Here is a 19,726-nt window from a genome sequence, read left to right as displayed (position 1 = left end):
ATCCTGGATCGGCGCGCGCAAGGCTACCGATTTCGTGTAGCCGGCGCGCGCCGAGCCGCGCAGCCTACCTCCGTTCCCTCCGAGGCCGCTCCGAAATCGGAGCGGCCTCGGAGGGAATTCGCTAATGCCTTCCCCTCACCTTCCCCTCCCTTCCTCTACCTAACCCACCCCCCCCGCCCTGTCTACCCTCCCCCCACCTTTGTTGGGGGATTTACGCCTCCCAGAGGGAGAAGTAAATCCCCGCGCGCCAGCGGGCCGCTGGCGCGCCTAGACGCAACCCAGAGGTGGTTCCGGAGGGCGCGGCCATGCCCCCGGACCACCCCGGGCCGAAACCACGCCCCCGGCCCCCGCCCCCGAAACGCCCCGAAAACGCTGCGCCGATCGGCCCCGCCCCGACACGCCCCCCTCTGAAAACCCCGGGACTTACGCGAGTCCCGGGGCTCTGCGCGCGCCGGCAGGCCTATGTAAAATAGGTGCACCGGCACGCAAGCCCTGCTCGCGTAAATCCGGGCGGATTTACGCAAGCAAGGCTCTTAAAATCCGCCCCTAAATGTGCAGAGGGTATTATCACTGGAGTACACAGATTGGATGTTAAGAGATTGGGGTGCCCTTTGCCAGAACTGTTTGCCCATGTTGAGCAAAGAGATAAGAGTACGGGATCCATAAATCGATTAGCGTCAAGAATCATAAGACTATCATTGTTCCATTTTCAGTCAACGATTAGGTGAGGAGCAGTAAGAATACTATGTGACTACGCAAAAGCAATAGCGTACATAAATAAGGGGGGGAGGAAGTGGAGCTACTATTCGCATGGTTGGAGAAAAATCTGCTACAGCTTTCAGCATTCCATATTGCAAGCAGACTTTGAATCAAAATACGATAGTTCCAGAGCTAGGCTATTGGAAACTCAAGCAGATAATACAAAAATGGATTGAACCACAGACTGTTCTAATGGCAACCCACCAGAATGCAAAGGCAAGAAGATTCTTCAACCAATGAAAGGATTATGAGGCACCTTGGCCATTAATAGGCCGTGTAATAAAGAAGCTCAGGAAGGAATAGGCATGTGAGGTCCTAATAGCATCAGACTGGCTGTGAAGACCATGGTATTCTGTTCTAAGCAAACAGATTAGTGGATCGACCATTGCATTTTCAAAGCATAGAGGGTTTCGTTCATCAGGGACCGGTAGTAATGGGAAACCCATCTCCGTTCTCACTTACAGTTAGCCAAGAAGAGATACAAGTGGTCAGTTACTAGAAGAAGGTCAAGTTCTAAAAATAATTTCACAAAGAGATTATGTGAAGGTATGGCATATGTTTGCTACATATTGTAGACATTAAGGGGCGGATTTTCAGAGCCCTGCTCGCCTAAATCCGGGCGGATTTAGGCGAGCAGGGCCCTGCGCGCCGGTGCACCTATGTTCAATAGGCCTACCGGCGCGCGCAGACCCCGGGACTCGCATAAGTCCCGGGGTTTTCCCGAGGGGGGCGTGTCGAGGGGGCGGGCCCGATCCACGCAGTGTTTTCGGGGCGGGCCGTAGCGTTTTGGGGGCAGGCCTGGGGGCGTGGTTACGGCCCGAGGCGGTCCGGGGGCGTGGCCGCGCCCTCTGGACCTGCCCCCAGGTTGCGTCCCGGCGCGCTAGCGGCCCGCGGGGATTTACGTCTCCCTCCGGGAGGCGTAAATCCCCCGACAAAGGTAAGGGGAGGGTTTAGACAGGGCCGGGCGGGTGGGTTAGGTAGGGGAAGGGAGGGGAAGGTGAGGGGAGGGCAAAAGAAAGTTCCCTCCGAGGCCGCTCCGATTTCGGAGCGGCCTCGGAGGGAACGGAGGTAGGCTGCGCGCCAGCTATACGGAATCGATAGCCTTGCGTGCGCCGATCCCAGATTTTAGCGGATACGCGCAGCTACGCGCGTATCTACTAAAATCCAGCGTACTTTTGTTTGCGCCTGATGCGCCAACAAAAGTACGCCAAATCGCGCTATTTGAAAATCTACCCTTAACTGCTTGCCATGGCATTCCAAATAAAAGGTATTCTGACGTTCTTAAAGAGGGTCTCAACAAGGGCTTGGTCTTGAATTCTTGAAAGGTACAGATTGCAGCAAATTCTTGTATTAAGGGAAAAGATTAAGGGGACATCTATAGCGTCTCACAAGGAAGTGTCATGCTTTTCAACAAGAAGTTAAATGCCTTGATCCTACATTGAAGCTTTGGAATACTGCTTTGGAATTTGAATTTGGTAGTAAGCGTATTAACAAGCCCTCCTTATGAGCTGTTAGAACAAGCGACTCTGAAGGACTTGACATTGAAAACTGTGTTTTTATTGTCAATTATCTCAGCAAGATGTATTTTGGAATTGCATTTTTTGTTTTGCAAGGCTCCCTTTCTAAGTTTAGTGAAGATTCTGTAATTCTGAGACCTATTCCATCCTTCTTACACAAGGTGGCTTTATAATTCCATTTAAATCAGTGCTTCATTTTGCCATCTTTCAGTGAGAAGGATGCAGGGGCCTGCAGTCTTTACAGTTCTTAGATGTCGGGAGCTGTGTAAGAGAATATTTAAAGATAAGTGAATTTTGTATATCTCTGATATTGTTCAATGGCGCATGTAAGCAGGAGACTGCCTCAAAGGTTGCCATCTCAAGGTGGATTAAGAAAGCCATATCATTTGCATATTTACTACAAGGGCTGCAAATGCCGGAGAGCATCAGGGCCTCTTTGACTAGAGCACAGCCTTCATTGTGGACGGAGATAGATGCAGTAAATCCGGTCAATATTAATAAAACAGCAACCTGGACAAATCTAGGTTCATTTACCAAGTGTTATAGGTTGGATGTTCTCATGAAACAGGATACTAATTTTGGGACAGCTGTCTTAAGAGTGAGTTTGCAATCCACCCACCCATATTAATGGGACTTGATACATCTCATATGTTCTTGACTGGTAGAGCAGAAGTACCAGGAAGGAGAAATTAAGACTTATCTGATACTTTCCTTTCTTTCTGCTACACCTGACAAGCCTACCCTGGGATGTGCACATTGGGCTACTTCTATGAGAGTGAGATCTGATTGACTAAATACATTTTATAAATTCTAAAAAAAAATAATAAAATGGGGGAAAAGGTTTGAGGAGACTTTTCAAGACATTTAAGAAAAGTTTAAAAACATGGCTTTTTAGACAAGCATTTTACAAAGAGACAGGAGAATAGAGAGGAATTATTCGGGAAAAGACAGAAAGGCACCGACACACATTTAAGTAAAGAAAACACTGAGCAAGAGAATTTGGCAGCAAAGTCTACTCAGGAGTTACTCGTCCCGGGAGAATTGGTGTACCAAGTATCAATATATCCTGCTGTGAGCAATTGAGTCTGTAAATCCAAGGAGAGAATTGAGTAATAGTAAGCCCAGCAATCTGCATATCGCTTATCTCTGGGCTGAGGAGACTTGGGAAAATCCATGCGTTCCAGCAAAATCATGTCCATCATGCGATGGTGCCAGGCCACAAGTGAGGGTGTACTCGCAGGCTCAATCCACTCAGCAAGTATTGTTCGGCAAGCTAGTAGAAAAGCAGTCCTGCCAAAGCGATCCTGTGCCCCCGTACTTTTCTCAAAGAGCGCCTGCGGTCCTGCCAATAGGAGCACAGCAGAAAATCGTAAAGGTGTCTGAATACATTTATTGACGCACGCCAGTATGTGTTTCCAGAAAGTCTCCAGGGAAGAGCAGAGAATCAGCTGATGCAACAGTTTCTGAAGATGCCTCTGGTGGTAATACCAGGCTGAAAATCACAGTTGCCCACCAGCGGGGTAAACAATGAGAACAAGCCCGGCAATCGATACAGATGATGGAGCCACCGCCAGGCCCTGCGGCATGGATAAAAAAAAAACATTTGGGAGGGAGGAAGTGACGTCACTCCTCATGCGGGCTGCTTAACTCCTTGGCTCCCCGTCTATACCGGCTAAACGCTTGTTTATCTGCCCTACAAAGCCTTGCAAAATTACCTGCAGCTGCCTAAAACGGCCGGTTTTCGATCGCTGAAGGCCGCGAAGAAAAAAACAGCGGACCTCCGCAAATTTTCTTATCTGAAAGCAGGAGAAGACTCAGCGACGGACCGATCCAATATGGCCCTGACAGACAGTGCAGCAGAGGACGAGGAAGAAAATGGTGCGCCCGGCGGTACCAGCGGGGACTTTCCTACTCGATCTGAAATGCGAGGCTGGTTCCAGGAAATAAGGCAAGATTTAAAAAATTATAAATCAGAGGTGAAAGCCCTCATTACTGAACTCCGAGAAGAGACTGCTGAATTAGGTAGATGTATGGATGAGCATGAAATACGGCTAGATACACAGGGGGAAGGGTGGCATTCCCTGCAAAAAGATCAAGCTGAGCTGCAACTAAATTATCAGGTCATAGCTGACAAATTGGAAGACCTGGAGAATCGCAATCGGCGCTGCAACCTGCGGATAAGGGGAGTGCTAGACACTGAAGCATATCTTGATTGCATGGCCATGGGGGAAAGAATCTCTGCTTTTTTTTTTTTTTTGAAAGAGGCAGACCAGCCATCCAGTGCTTCTGAGGCCTCTGTGAATATTGAATGGGCGCATCGGTCTCTGGGACCAAAAACAGCAAACAAACCCTGAGACATTATCATTTGCTATCATTCTTACAAACAGAAAGAGAAAATACAGCTGGCAGCCCGTAAGCAACGCTCATGGATGTGGGAAGGCCACGATATAGCAGTCTATGCGGACTTATCATCTGCCACCCTGCGAAAGCAGCAGGAAGTTCGATGTGTGACTGCAAAGCTTATCCAAGCTAATACTCTGTATCGGTGGCTGTACCCTGGTGGGATCCAATTCATGCTTCAAGGGACCACTCACAGGGTAAAATCTGTGGAGGAGGCTGCTGGTATCCTGAAGGAAGCTGGGATCAACGTCGATGTACCTCCACTGGACCCCAAGGCACTAAGCGTCTTCTCAAGTGCTACAACAGCGATGCCAAGGTGGCAAAGGGTGATGAAGGGCCGGAGGAGACTGCAGAGGAATCCCACTGGGACTGATTCCGAAAGTGCACCTGCTTGAACCCGGAGGATCTGTGGCCCTTGGATGTTTCATATTTGTTGCCAGGAAGGCTAAGCGTGAACTCAATATATTTTTCCAGAGTACTGCTATATTTGAGGGATCTTATGCTTACAGGCTTACTTTTACAGCTCTTAGTTCATTGGGGCATGTCCATGTGATATGCCGTTGGACCGGTGGCGGGAGTCATGGGGAGTGACTTACGACTTCCTCCATGGTTGGTTGGGAAGGGGAGTTTTCCTTCCAAGTTGGGGAGATTGGGGGGTGGGGGGGTAGGGGTGGTATTATGTATCCTGTTTTGTATGGCTGAGGGGATATGGGAGGATTTGTGGTGGTAAATGTGTGGGAGTTTTAGGGACGGAGTTATGCAGGGACACTGGGTGGGAGGCATGGATCTCTCAGGGGTCCATGGCTCTTGGTTTTTTCCTTTCCACAGAAGGGGTGACATCTCTTGGGCATATTGTTAGTGGGCAGATGGGATATATGCTTGGAATTTGGAAATGAGGGATATATGTCATGGCTACCTTTAAATTTGTATCTATGAATGTCAAGGGCTTGAATTCCCCCCAAAAGAGACGATTATTATACAAGGAATTAGGTAGATTGCAAGCTGATGTCGTATTGCTGCAGGAAACCCACTTACGGAAGTGTTATCAAAAATTAATGTGTCATAGTCAGTATCCGCATCAATACTGGGCGGCGGCCACAGTAACCAGTAGGTACACAGGTGTGGGTATCCTGATTCATAAGGATTTTCATTTTGAAGCACAAGATCAATTTTCAGATCCTCATGGGCGATTTCTTATGGTTAAACTTCTTTTGGGTGGGGAAATCTTTACTTTGGTCTCTATTTATGGTCCCACTTCTCATAAAGAGGGGTTTTACCAATCCCTGTCTCAGTCCCTGGGATCTAAACTGGAAGGTCATTTGATTATTGGAGGAGACTTCAATATTACTCTTAACCCCCGCTTAGATACGTCCACGGGGCATAGCTCCGATTCTAGGCTAGCCAGGACAGCTTTAAAAAGTTTTTTGAAACATCAGGGAGTGGCAGATATTTGGAGATTCTGGAACCCTCGTACCCGGAATTATACATTCTTCTCTCATCCGCATGGGAGTTATTCACGAATAGATATGCTCAAGGGAAGCACGGCTATTTTACCACGCATCAGTGCAGTTGAGATAGAGCCCATTTTATGGTCTGATCATGCGCCTCTTTGGTTTACAATACAGATTCAAGATTACGATAGAGGGCTCAGATTCTGGAGGCTTAATGATTCCCTCCTAGCAGATCCCAGTTATATTTCTCAAATTGGTGGGGATATTAAGGACTATTTGGCACTTAACGACACTGGAGATGTTAATGCAGTGACTCTCTGGGAATGCTTAAAAGCTGTTTTAAGGGGCAAGTTTATAGCCAGGGCTACATTTCTGAAGAAGCAGAGAGAAGGGGTACGTACTCAACTTCTCGCTAAACTTCAGAATTTGGAAAAAGCCCATAAGATTAGTCCATGCTCCAAAGACCTTACTAAACAGATAGAAGAGCTGCGGAACGATATTGCATCTCTAGATGCTGCTGCCATTTCCCATCAACTAAATTTGACACAGCAAAAATATTTTGAGGGGGGGAATAAGGCCGGAAAATTATTAGCCCAAACTCTCAAATGCCGGCAAGATCAAGTGACCATTGTCAAAATTAAAAGTGCAGAGGGCATGCTATTAACAGACAATAAGTCTATTAGCGCTTTCTCCAATTTTATGGGGAACTGTAGTCAGACGATCCCACCATATTAGATGCAGATATCACTAGGTATCTTGACTTATCTGCAATGAGTGAACTATCTGGCCCTCAACATCATATACTGAACAAAGATATCTCTGAGGCGGAAGTTTTATTGGCCATAAAAGCGTTGAAACCTGGCAAGTCGCCTGGCCTCGATGGATATACAGGTCGTTTTTACCAAACTTTTGCAGATCAATTGGCTCCTCTTTTGGTGAAATTTTTTCAAGCTATGCAACAAGGGACTCCCCTCTCTACTCAGGCCAATACAGCTGGTATTACAGTTTTAGCTAAGCCTGGCAGAGACCCCACTCTCTGCGGCTCCTACCGGCCGATTTCACTAATTAATATTGATCTTAAATTACTCGCTAAAATTCTAGCCACTAGATTAAATAGCTTTATAGCTTCCATTATACATGCTGACCAGGCTGGTTTTATTACCAGGTCGACAAGCGAGCGATAATGTCCACAAAATAATAGATATCATTTGGTGGGTCTCAAGGCATCATATTCCTACTTTGGCTCTCTCTGTTGACACCGAGAAAGCTTTTGATATGGTGCATTGGCCCTACTTGTTTGCACTATTACGCAAACTGAACTTTGGAGATTCTTTTATACAGTGGGTACATCAGTTATATCGGAATCCCATGGCCTGTATTAACGGTGGTTATTCACCCATTTTTTCAGTTAAGAGAGGCACTAGACAGGGATGTCCTCTCTCTCCCCTTTTGTTTGCTATTTTTCTAGAACCATTGGCCAACCAGGTGCTGAATCATCCAGGCATCAAGGGTGTGGAGATAGGGAGCTTCCATTCTAAATTATCTCTTTTTGCAGATGATGTCTTGATCACAATTACTGAACCTGAGATATCCCTTCCTAATTTAATCACTGTACTGGGAAATTTTAGCGCCGTCTCTGGTTTCCGGATTAACTGGGACAAATCAGAAATCCTTAATATCAATGTCCCTCCTCCTATGGTTTTACAATTTAAATCTAGATTTCATTTCAAATGGGCACATGCATATATAAAGTACTTGGGAGTTTATGTTAGCGCTTCTCTAGACTTATTTGCACTAAACTATGATACACTTTGGCGCAAGATCTCACGAGATTTGGAGGAATGGAACAGGTATAGTATATCCTGGATAGGCAGAATTGCCACAATAAAGATGTCTGTACTTCCTACATTTTTATACCTGTTCCAGACTCTCCCAGTGGCCATTCCAAAAAGGAAATTATTGTAATTGCAAAAGATGATTATGTCCTACATATGGGGTAGGAAGAAACCACATATAGCTCGTACCACTTTGTATAAACATCGATCCCAGGGAGGTTTGGGGGTTCCTCAACTAGCTGACTACTATTTGGCTGCACAACTCCGGAAACTTGTGGATTGGCATAGAAAGAGCTCGCCCAAACTCTGGGTTACCTTTAGCCAACAATTAGTGGGAGATACTCCTTAATTTAGCTTTCTCTGGCAACCCAAAAAAACCTGGCTTTTGCCGCTGCGTGAGCTCTTGCTCCCCACGATGCTTGTTCCCCTGGACCTCTTTGTAGCACAAGGGCATTTACTTACTGGCTCAAGAGAATACCATCACAGTACATATCTCTATGCGAATACCTCATTTTCTCAGGGATACGAGAATCCAGCTTTTAGGAGGTGGCAGCACAACGGACCATATCTTTGGGAACAACTTTGGGGTGCGGGGGGATTGATTCCCTTCTCGGTTTTGAAGTCACAATACAACTTATTGGAGGCAGATTTTTATCCCTATCTCCAACTGAGACATTTTGATCAGACTATGTTGCTCAAGGGTCATCTCCAGCAGGGAAAATCGGACTTTGAGGTGCTATGCTGTAAGGCGGATCATGCCACCAAAGTACTTTTGATTATATATGCTCTTCTGGGGAGGGTGGCCTTTACGAAAAAAACCCATATGCTGGCTTGGGAGACTGATCTTCAGCATACCTTTGGTCAACAGGACTGGGAGACCATTTTTAAGTATATTGGTAAGGGGCTTATAGAGGCTTATTTGATTGAGAACTCACTGAAATTATTATTTCATTGGCATTACTGCCCGGTAAAATTGCATAGAATGAATCCCGCCTTCTCTAATCAATGTGGGCGGGGTTGTCCGACTATAGGGACCTATTTTCATATGGAAGGCCAATTATTTTAATGTTATTACGCCGATTCCTATTCTCTTGATCTTCTAAGCGGTCCAGCAGCGAGGAATTTTGCATGGTTAAATCTTGTACTTGCCTTTCCACAATATGCAGCCGGTCCTCCTGTTCAGATACTCTATGCTCCGCCTCGTCCAGCCTTTTAGCCTGCCCCTCCACTGCATTTTTTATTTCATCCATAGAGGATTGAATTTTTAGCAGCCTAGCCTATCCACTTCAGCAACCCTAGCAGATATTTTTAGGAGGGCCGTCTCAGAGACCTCTGCCACCGGAGCTGTGCTGTCTCCCCTGATGGCGGCCGCCATCTTGGCCACACTATGCTTTTTCTTCTGGGGGGTCCGCGCCAATCTTTGGCGCATATCAGGCCGCAGAGCGCTCATTTTGGTCCCCAACTGCGGCACATCAGCAGCCCCACACATCCTCTATCATCTCCGATCACAGAGCGGACGAAAAGAAACAGACTGAGGGAGGATGGCGGCCGATTAAAACGGAGGTGGCCTGAAGCGAACTCACCAGGGCAAGCTGCGCCAATCTCGGGCTCACTGCGGGTCTCAAGATGCTTGTTTTTTCGCCAAACTACGGCGAAACAGCAGCCCCCGACGTCCTGCACCACATCCAGCCGAGAACATTTTTTTTTTATAATTTTAAGGGAGGGATGGTGGCCGATTCGGGGGGGGGAGGTCCCGGAGCTAACTCACAATATTGTCGACCCCAGTGATGTCATCCCGGAAGTCCCAGTATGGACAGTTTTAAATTTGCCTCCCCCCCACCCCCACCCCAACTTGATGTGTACTGTATAAAGAATTGAAAAATACACAAATTTTACAAGTTTTCATTTGTCACAGTAGAATAAGTTATAAGAGCAGGCTTTTACAAACTACGTGTCCTTTCTGGAATGAAATACTTCAAGTATCCGATTTTCACACTGTAGTTCAGGCTTTCATTCTATCCTTAGTTGGTTATGGTAATTCCATCTTTCTTGGTCTAGCAGGAATCACATTAAGATCTTTTCAGCTATTGATAAACGCTGCTGCCCAGCTTATTTCAGGAATAGGTCGGAGAGACCACATAACCAGTGTAAGTGTATAAGCACTGGGGTAATCTATTCAACAATGTATAAAATACAAGATTATTTTCAAATTGATCAGCTTATGCAAAACAGCTTGAGTAAATGCTTTATTAAAAATGTATCAGTCCACAATATCATTGAGATCCTCCCAAAGAAGATTATTAGACATTCCTTAGTCAGGCAGATAGGCTCGTCTCAGTGAAATGCGTGATTGCAACTTTTCCAGAGGCACAACATTTAGCAATATGTCCAAAAACATTCAAATAATCACAAAACACATCTATTCGTCAAATCTTTGTAAATGTACCTTGTCAAAGTTGGATTAATATATTATGTTAATTGTCATATCACTTCTCTGCTCCAAGTTGTACTTATCCCTGTTTTATTGTAACTGTAACTGTTTTTTGGTTCAGCACCTGTTATTTACTTCGTTCTCTATACCTTTCATCACTCCCCTGTTTATTGTAAACCGGCATGATGTGACACTCTCACGAATGCCGGTATAGAAAAAACTAAAATAAATATTCAAGCTATCTTACCTGTGATAGGAACAACTAAATATTCTGGGGGGCTTATACTTGCTGTGTTAGAAATGTTTACAATAGCTTATCTAATGTTTTGTTGTTCAGTGTTTATGCATATGTACTTGTGTTCATTTATTATGCATGTAGTAAGATGTACATTGCTTAGTGCCTCAAGGCATTGGCAATTAACACATTTTAATAAAAATAAAACCACTGAGAGTCACTGCTGTCTGTATTACAAACATAGCAACATTAATTCTCCCAGGACAAGCAGGATGGTAGTTCTCACATGTGGGTGATGTCACTGAATGGAGTTGTGTCATGGAAAACATTTCTGTCAAAGTTTCTAGAACTTTTGACTGGCACACTGAGCATGCTCAGCATGCCATAATCCCTGTAGCCACAGGGGTCTCCCTTAAGTCTTTTTTTTTTTTTTCCGTGCTGCAGTTTGCCTTGCTGTTAGGAGCTCTGTGAGAATTCTCTCACACAATTTTCCTCACGGAAAAAACTTGAAGATTACTTCATTAAAAAGTTCCCTCATAGGGGTCTCCCAATGCGATATTGTTTTTCATCGCTCGGTGAGTAAAGTTCATTGTCCCCGGTCTGTTCCTGCCCCTACCTTTTTCGGTGTCTGCAGGCCATCGACCATTTTTGGGCCTCAACCTCTGCCATCATGGCAGCAGGTTTCCAAAAATGTCCGGAATGCCCCCCCGTACCATGTCGATTACTGACCCACATGATGTCTGTGTGCTGTGCCTTGGCTCATCACATGACGTTTCTCACTGCTCAAGTTGTGCCAGTTGACTCCGAAGGGTGTAGGCGGGCTCGCCTTGACAAGATGGAGACCCTGTTTAAAGTCAAGCTGACTCCATTGACGTCCACCCAATCGTCACTGGCAGGAGCATCGAAGAAATTAGTCATCAAACATCGCCGGGAGCACCATGGCAGTGGTGACCGTCTGTCACCGACTCCATCTAAGGCATCTGTATCATCTTCCTTGGTGCTGGAGAAAGACTGCACCGACACCGGCACTGACGCGAGTCTATTCCCGGTGCCGGCACAGACACCGCATTGGCCTCGATGGCTATCGAGCCGCTTGCGAAGAGGACATGGGTAGAGGAGTCTTTAACACCCTCTCTACCTGCAAAATCAAGGCAATCCCCACCGATACTGGTGCCGGGTACTGAGCCCCCACAAGTCTCTGTGGAGGTGCCAGTAGCGCCTAGCATGCCTCCCCTTGTAGCTGCGATATCTACACCAACTTTCAGGGAGGAACTGGACAGTTTTATCCGCCAGGCAGTGCTCGATGCTCTCAGAGACTTACACAAATAAAGTAGGAACTATGGAATATATGATGTAATGCTTATGTCTTATGTTCAAATAAACATCATATTTTAAGCTGTTACCATGTAGTCTTAATTATGTGGTAAGAGAAACCTCATATAAAATGGCAGGCTTTTAATAGCCCGATGAGCCACTTTTTTAGGAGTTATACGGTCATTTATCCTTCATATGCTGTTTACTTCATATAATCATTGGTTTCTCAGAGAGGTTTTTTTCACTTTGCAATTTTACATTTTTTTTAGGCAGTAAATTGGTTTTATAACTTATCGTAGCAGTGAAGGCAAGGCGGTATAGAGCTTGGCGTTGGCCCGACACGGCTCGTGTTTCTGATACACTTCTTCAGGGGCCGCAAATGCCAGTTGGTTCGCCAATTCTGCCCGGGATTGGTTTCTGCTACTCGGCTGCAGCTACGGCTTGACAGCCGAGTAGCAGAAACCGAGACTTACAGCCATCGATACTGGCCCCCATACCGACACAGACACCGGAGCCATCGATATTTACACCGTTGCTAACCAGACTGGATGCACTCATTGGTGCCCTTCCGACACAGCCCGGGCCACCGATGCCAAAGCAACCCGCAAAGTTTCTGAAAGTCCCGATTCCCATTCCGGGATCCTCAGAGGATGAAGGCATGAACTTCAGTCTCCTTTCAACACCAATTCCACCGAAGCTGGAACCGATACCTTGGGCATCCAAATGGCAGATGAAATTTAATGTGGACAAGTGCAAGGTGTTACATATAGGGAAAAATAACCCTTGCTGTAGTTACACGATGTTAGGTTCCATATTAGGAGCTAACACCCAGGAAAAAGATCTAGGCATCATAGTGGATAATATTTTAAAATCATCAGCTCAGTGTGCTGCAGCAGTCAAAAAAGCAAATAGAATGTTAAGAATTATTAGGAAGGGAATGGTTAATAGAACGGAAAATGTGATAATGCCTCTGTATCACTCCATGGTGAGACCACACCTTGAATACTGTGTACAATTCTGGTCGCCGTATCTCAAAAAAGATATAGTTGCGATGAAGAAGTTACAGAGAAGGGCAACCAAAATGATAAAGGGGATGGAACAGCTCCCCTATGAGGAAAGGCTGAAGAGGTTAGGGCTGTTCAGCTTGGAGAAGAGACAGCTGAGGGGGGATATGATAGAGGTCTTTAAGATCATGAGAGGTCTTGAACGAGTAGATGTGATTCGGTTATTTACACTTTTGAATAATAGAAGGACTAGGGGGCATTCCATGAAGTTAGCAAGTAGCACATTTAAGACTAATCGGAGAAAATTCTTTTTCACTCAGTGCACAATAAAGCTCTGGAATTTGTTGCCAGAGGATGTGATTAGTGCAGTTAGTTTAGCTGGGTTCAAAAAGGTTTGGATAAGTTCTTGGAGGAGAAGTCCATTAATGGCTGTTAATCAATTTTACTTAGGGAATAGCCACTGCTATTAATTGCATCAGTAGCATGGGATCTTCTTAGTGTTTGGGTAATTGCCAGGTTCTTGTTGCCTGGTTTTGGCCTCTGTTGGAAACAGGATGCTGGGCTTGATGGACCCTTGGTCTGACCCAACATGGCAATTTCTTATGTTCTTATGTTCTACCAGGGCTCTCGGAACCGAGAGGCCCACATTTCCCCTCGATGCTTTCAGTGTTGCCGAAACCCACATCGGTGCCACTGCATCTTTCATCGAGGCCATCAAAGGATCCATCAGTGCCAACATGTCTAACAGTACGTCTAACAGTACAAATCTTAACATTGGGGCATAAAGACTGTTTTTTAAAACAATTGACCAAAAAGGACAGACAACCTTCCAGAAGTGACCTAATCTAACTGGATTGGGTGTGTCTCAGACCTTGGGGGAGGTAAACTTAGAGCAGGAGAGCCATTGTGGTCCAGTGCACAGGCTGGAGTATATTATTGGTCTGGTTCTTTGCTAATTCGTTTGCTTTAAGATTCAGTATACCTGCATTTCTCTTATTGTAGAGCTATCTTTATAATCTGTTTAATATTGGCACATAAGTACTGAGAGATCATTTAATAGATAAAGGACTATTAAAGTTCCAGGAAGTCTCCTGCTTTACCCAGCTTGTCCCAGGTTAAACTGTTTGACTCCCTCCCACCCTACCCCTGGGGCTTGTTTTCTAATAAAGACTGCCTAACTTAACATTGGCAGCGAGATAAATTAGTACATTGGTAACAGTCAAGGAAATACAAATCACAAATTACCAAGATGAGGACTATCCAATGTAACTGCTGTGGAGCCTTTATTCTGAGGGAAAGCATCTGGAAACTTAGAGCTTGCCCAATTTGTGCACAACTCTCTTCCTTGAAAAAGGAGCTGACTGAGGTTAAAGATCAATTAGCTTCAATTACAAGTATATTACACCCACATTGCATTACTCAGAAAATAATTCCCCAATATCACAGAAAAACCAGGAGTCAAGAAAGGAGATTCATTAGGCTCAGGTAGGACCCACAGTCACCCATTCTTGACAGATGGGCAGCCAACAGGTATACCCCCCCACTCAAACAGGTCATTAAGAAATTCTTTAAAATCCAGGAATACTGTGGGCTCTGGTAGAATTAGACCTGTGATGAGGAGACACACAATGTACCAAATGCAAAAAGAACAAAAAGCCTTCTTTATATTAAAAACTGAAGAAGTTCTTGAGAAAAACATTGAAGTGTTACCAGAAAAGAGAAAAAAAACACAATTCATGCAGAATTTCAAGATCCATAACCAAAAGAAAAATCTAATTGAGATGGATATCTCTGTCAACAGTGGCACAACTGCAAAAAGAAAGAGTGAAGTGAATAACAAATCTCAACTAAAGTCTCATAAGGAGTCCAGGAAAAGCAATAACCTTAAAGAGAGTACCTGGAAGGCTATGACCACAAATGCTCATAGTTTGGGAAATAAAATCCCAGATCTGCAGGCCCTAATGACTGAGGCAGAATTGGACATTGTTGCTATCACAGAAACATGGTTCACAGAATCTCATTTTTATTTATTTTATTTATTTATAGATTCTTATATACCGCGGTACATATAGTTATACATCACCTCGGTTTACAGTGAAACAGTAAATTAGCAACAGGCTTTACATATAACAGGTTAAACAATAACATTTAACAGCTACAGGCTTTACAAAAATAACGGGTTTCAAGGGTAATATGCTAACTTCATTAACTATGATAACCAAAATATATTAATTTTCTAATGTTACGCAGGAGTAATTGACTGTCAAAAGCAAAATCCAATGTTCCTTTAAAATCAATAAACAGAAATTAAATAATGGATGGGGGTAATAGCGGAACAGCGGTATTGGCAGTATGAGATAAACATTGGTAATTGGCAGTATGAGATAAACATATGAATAGAATAAGAACATGGTGTAGGTAAGTAAAAATATGGGATAGCTGCATTTCAGATTAGTTATTGATCATTGTGAGAAGGCTTGTTCAAACAACCATGTTTTGAGGTTTTGTTTGAAAGTTTTGTGGCAGGATTCAAGACGCAGGTCCAAAGGCATATTGTTCCAGATATTGATACCAGCTATGGAGAATGCGCGGTCTCTAGTGGATACGTGCTTGATGTGCTTTAGGGGGTGAGCGACTAATTTAGCTTTGTGAATATTTCTAATTGGTCTGTTGGATGTGCGGAATATAAACTGATTAGAAAACCATTGCATCTCTTGGTTGTGAATTGATTTGTGGATGAGTGAGAGTACTTTAAAAGTTATCCTGTAGGATACAGGAAGCCAATGTAGGAACATGAGCGCTGGTGTGATGTGTTCATGTCGTCGAGTATTAGTAAACGAGCAGCAGCGTTCTGCAGCATCTGTAATGGTTGAATTGTGTTTTTTGGGAGACCCAGAAGAAGTGCGTTACAGTAGTCAATTTTTGGTAGAATTGTGGCTTGTAATACTGTCCGGAAGTCCTGAGAATGTAATAGCGGTTTAATTCTTTTCAGCGTGTGTAACTTAAAGAAGCCACTTTTAATTGTGGTCGATATGAAATGGGATACAACATGAATGGGATACAACAATACCAGGCTATAACTTGTTAAGGAAGGACAGAGAGGATAGAAAAGGGGGAGGTGTGGCTCTTTATGTCAGAAACAACATCCAAGCATCTGAGCTGCAAGGAAGTTGGGGTAAGGAAGAAGCTCTATGGGTCGACCTAAAAAAAGATGACGGAGCATCCATTTATATTGGAGTGGTTTACAGGCCTCCAAACCAAAAGGAAGAGCTGGACAGAGATCTGGTTGAAGACATCCATAAGATAGGGAAGAAGGGAGAAGTGGTGATCGTGGGTGACATTAATATGCCAGATGTAGACTGGAAAATCCCATCTGCAGAAACTAAAAATAGTAGAGCAATAGTGGATGCCATGCAAGTATCTTTGTTCAAACAAATGGTGTTGGAACCCACGAGAGAAGGAACTATACTCGACTTAGTGCTCACTAATGCAGATAATGTCTCTGATGTCCAGGTGGGCGCCCACCTCAGCACCAGTGATCATCAAACGGTATGGTTTAATATCACTAAAAGAATATGGAAAAGAACCACAAAGACCCAAGTTTTACAGTTCAAAAACACGGACTTTGAGGAAATGGGGAAGTACCTGGAGGAAGAACTAAAAGGATGGGAGAACGAGAGAGATGTGGATCAGCAGTGGACCAATCTAAAAGGAGCAATCACCAAGGCAACTGCTCTATATGTTAGAAATGTAAAGAAAAGCAAAAGAAAATTGAAACCTATCTGGTTCTCAAAGGAGGTGGCTGACAAAATTAAAGCTAAAAGAACAGCATTCAAGAAATATAAAAGATCCCAAAGGGAGGAGCACAAAGAAGAATATTTGTTTCAACTGAGGGAGACAAAGAAATTAATCAAGTTGGCAAAAAGTCAAGCGGAAGAGAGGATTGCCAAGGAGATAAAAAATGGTGACAAAACATTTTTCAGATACATCAGCGAAAAGAGAGAGGTCCAAAGTGGTATAGTGAAATTGAAAGGTGGTAATGATCAATGTGTGGAGAGGGACGAAGAAATGGCAGAAATATTAAACGAATACTTCAGCTCTATGTTCACTAAAGAAGACCCTGGAGAAGGACCATCTCTACACAACAAGAAACTGGAGGGAAGTGGAATAGATGAAAATCCTTTTACAGTAGAAAATGTATGGGAAGAGCTAAAGAATCTGAAAGTGGACAAAGCCATGGGACCTGATGGGATTCATCCAAGGATACTGAGGGAGCTCTGGCGGGTCCGCTGTGTGACCTGTTCAATAGATCCCTAGAAACGGGAGTGGTACCAAGAGATTGGAGAAGAGCGGTGGTGGTCCCGCTTCACAAGAGTGGGAACAGGGAGGAGGCTGGCAACTACAGACCGGTTAGCTTCACTTCGGTGGTGGGAAAAGTAATGGAGTCACTGCTGAAAGAGAGAATAGTGAACTATCTACAGTCTGGAGAGTTGATGGACCAGAGGCAACATGGATTCACCAGGGGAAGATCCTGTCAGACAAATCTGATTGACTTTTTTGACTGGGTAACCAAGGAATTGGATCAAGGAAGAGCGCTCGATGTCATATACTTGGATTTCAGCAAAGCTTTTGATACGGTTCCGCACAGGAGACTGGTGAATAAAACGAGAAGCTTAGGAGTGAGTCCCGAGGTGGTGACCTGGATTGCAAATTGGTTGACGGACAGAAGACAATGTGTGATGGTAAATGAAACTTTCTCTGAAGAGAGAGCGGTTTTAAGTGGTGTACCGCAAGGATCGGTGTTGGGACCGGTCCTGTTCAATATCTTTGTGAGCGACATTGCGGACGGGATAGAAGGTAAGGTTGTCTTTTTGCGGATGACACTAAGATCTGCAACAGAGTGGACACGCCGGAAGGAGTGGAGAGAATGAGACGGGATCTAAGGAAACTGGAAGAGTGGTCGAAGATATGGCAGCTGAGATTCAATGCCAAGAAGTGCAAAGTCATGCATATGGGGAGTGGAAATCCGAATGAACTGTATTCGATGGGGGGGGAAAGGCTGATGTGCACGGAGCAGGAGAGGGACCTTGGGGTGATAGTGTCTAATGATATGAAGTCTGCGAAACAATGCGACAAGGCGATAGCAAAAGCCAGAAGAATGCTGGGCTGCATAGAGAGAGGAATATCGAGTAAGAAAAGGGAAGTGATTATTCCCTTGTACAGGTCCTTGGTGAGGCCTCACCTGGAGTACTGTGTTCAGTTCTGGAGACCGTATCTATAAAGAGACAAAGACAAGATGGAAGCGGTACAGAGAAGGGCGACCAGGAAGGTGGAGGATCTTCATCGGATGACATACGAGGAGAGATTGAAGAATCTAAATATGTACACCCTGGAGGAAAGGAGGAGCAGGGGTGATATGATTCAGACTTTCAGATTCTTAAAAAACTTTAATGATCCAAAGACAATGACAAACCTTTTCCGTCGAAAAAAAATCAGCAGAACCAGAGGTCATGAGCTGAGGCTCCAGGGAGGAAGACTAAGAACCAATGTCAGGAAGTATTTCTTCACGGAAAGTGTGGTGGATGCCTGGAATGCCCTTCCAGAGGAAGTGGTGAAGTCTAAAACTGTGAAGGCCTTCAAAGGGGCGTGGGATAAACACTGTGGATCCATCAAGTCTAGAGGGCGTAAATAAAGAGGAGGCAGCAAAACACTGCACGGAGCGGCAGTAGCCACAGAGGCATTCACGGAGCGGGATGCCAGTGGCCAGTAGTTGGGGTTCCACCTTCAGGCAGCAAAACACTGCACGGAGTGGCAGTAGCCACAGAGGCATTCATGGAGCGGGATGCCAGTGGCCAGTAGTTGGGGTTCCACCTTCAGGCAGCAAAACACTGCACGGAGCGGCAGTAGCCACAGAGGCATTCACGGAGCGGGATGCCAGTGGCCAGTAGTTGGGGTTCCACCTTCAGGCAGCAAAACACTGCACGGAGCGGCAGTAGCCACAGAGGCATTCATGGAGCGGGATGCCAGTGGCCAGTGGTTGGTGTTCCGCCTTCACGGAGGGCTGCCATCTCCAAAAAAAACAAAAACAAGAAACAAACAAACAAAGCAGGGGTGGGTAAGAGTATGGATGGGGCAGGGGTGTGGCCTGCTTGTTGCGGCGGTTGCTACCCCTGATTGAGCTGGATGTTCACTGGGATGCGGATACGGCGCTGCTCTCTGCATGGTGGAGGGGTGGAAGGGAGAAAAAGGGTGGTAAAATAAATAAATAAATAAATGGATGAACTGCGTGGCTTGCTGGGCAGACTGGATGGGCCGTTTGGTCTTCTTCTGCCGTCATTTCTATGTTTCTATGTTTCTATAAGTACCAACCTTCTTCCCTCCCGCAGGATCTCGACTAACACATAGGAAGATGTTAACACCGACACATCCACGGAGGACATTTTATCAGAGCCATCTCCTCCGGAAGAAAGGAGAAAATCTTCCCCAGAAGATCTCTCCTTTGCTAATTTTGTAAGGGAGATGTCAGAGACAATCCTCTTTGACCTGATTACAGAGGAGGACACACGCCACAAAACATTGGAAGTTCTCCAATTTGTTGATGCTCCGAAAAGTTATGGCTATCCCTGTCCACGAAGTGCTAGTGGATCTCCAGCATCGTCTCTGGGAGCATCCTTGTACTGTCCAGCCAGTGAATAAGAGGACAGATGCAACTTATTTGGTCCAACATATTCCTGGATTCCAAAAGCCACAACTACCCCATCAATTGGTGGTGGTTGAGTC

General features: G+C 45.0%; 1 protein-coding gene across 9 annotated transcripts in view; it reads left to right on the top strand.

The window, feature by feature from the left end:
• LOC115093445 (actin-fragmin kinase-like) overlaps positions 1–19,726 on the top strand; it is a 256,956-nt gene that overhangs the window by 51,883 nt on the left and 185,347 nt on the right. The gene's annotated exons all lie outside the window — the stretch shown is intronic.

This window comes from Rhinatrema bivittatum, chromosome 6 (assembly GCF_901001135.1).
Source record: "Rhinatrema bivittatum chromosome 6, aRhiBiv1.1, whole genome shotgun sequence".
Lineage (NCBI taxonomy): Eukaryota > Metazoa > Chordata > Amphibia > Gymnophiona > Rhinatrematidae > Rhinatrema > Rhinatrema bivittatum.
Note: the sequence above shows the minus strand (reverse complement) of the source record. Positions and strands in the feature narration are given on the sequence as shown.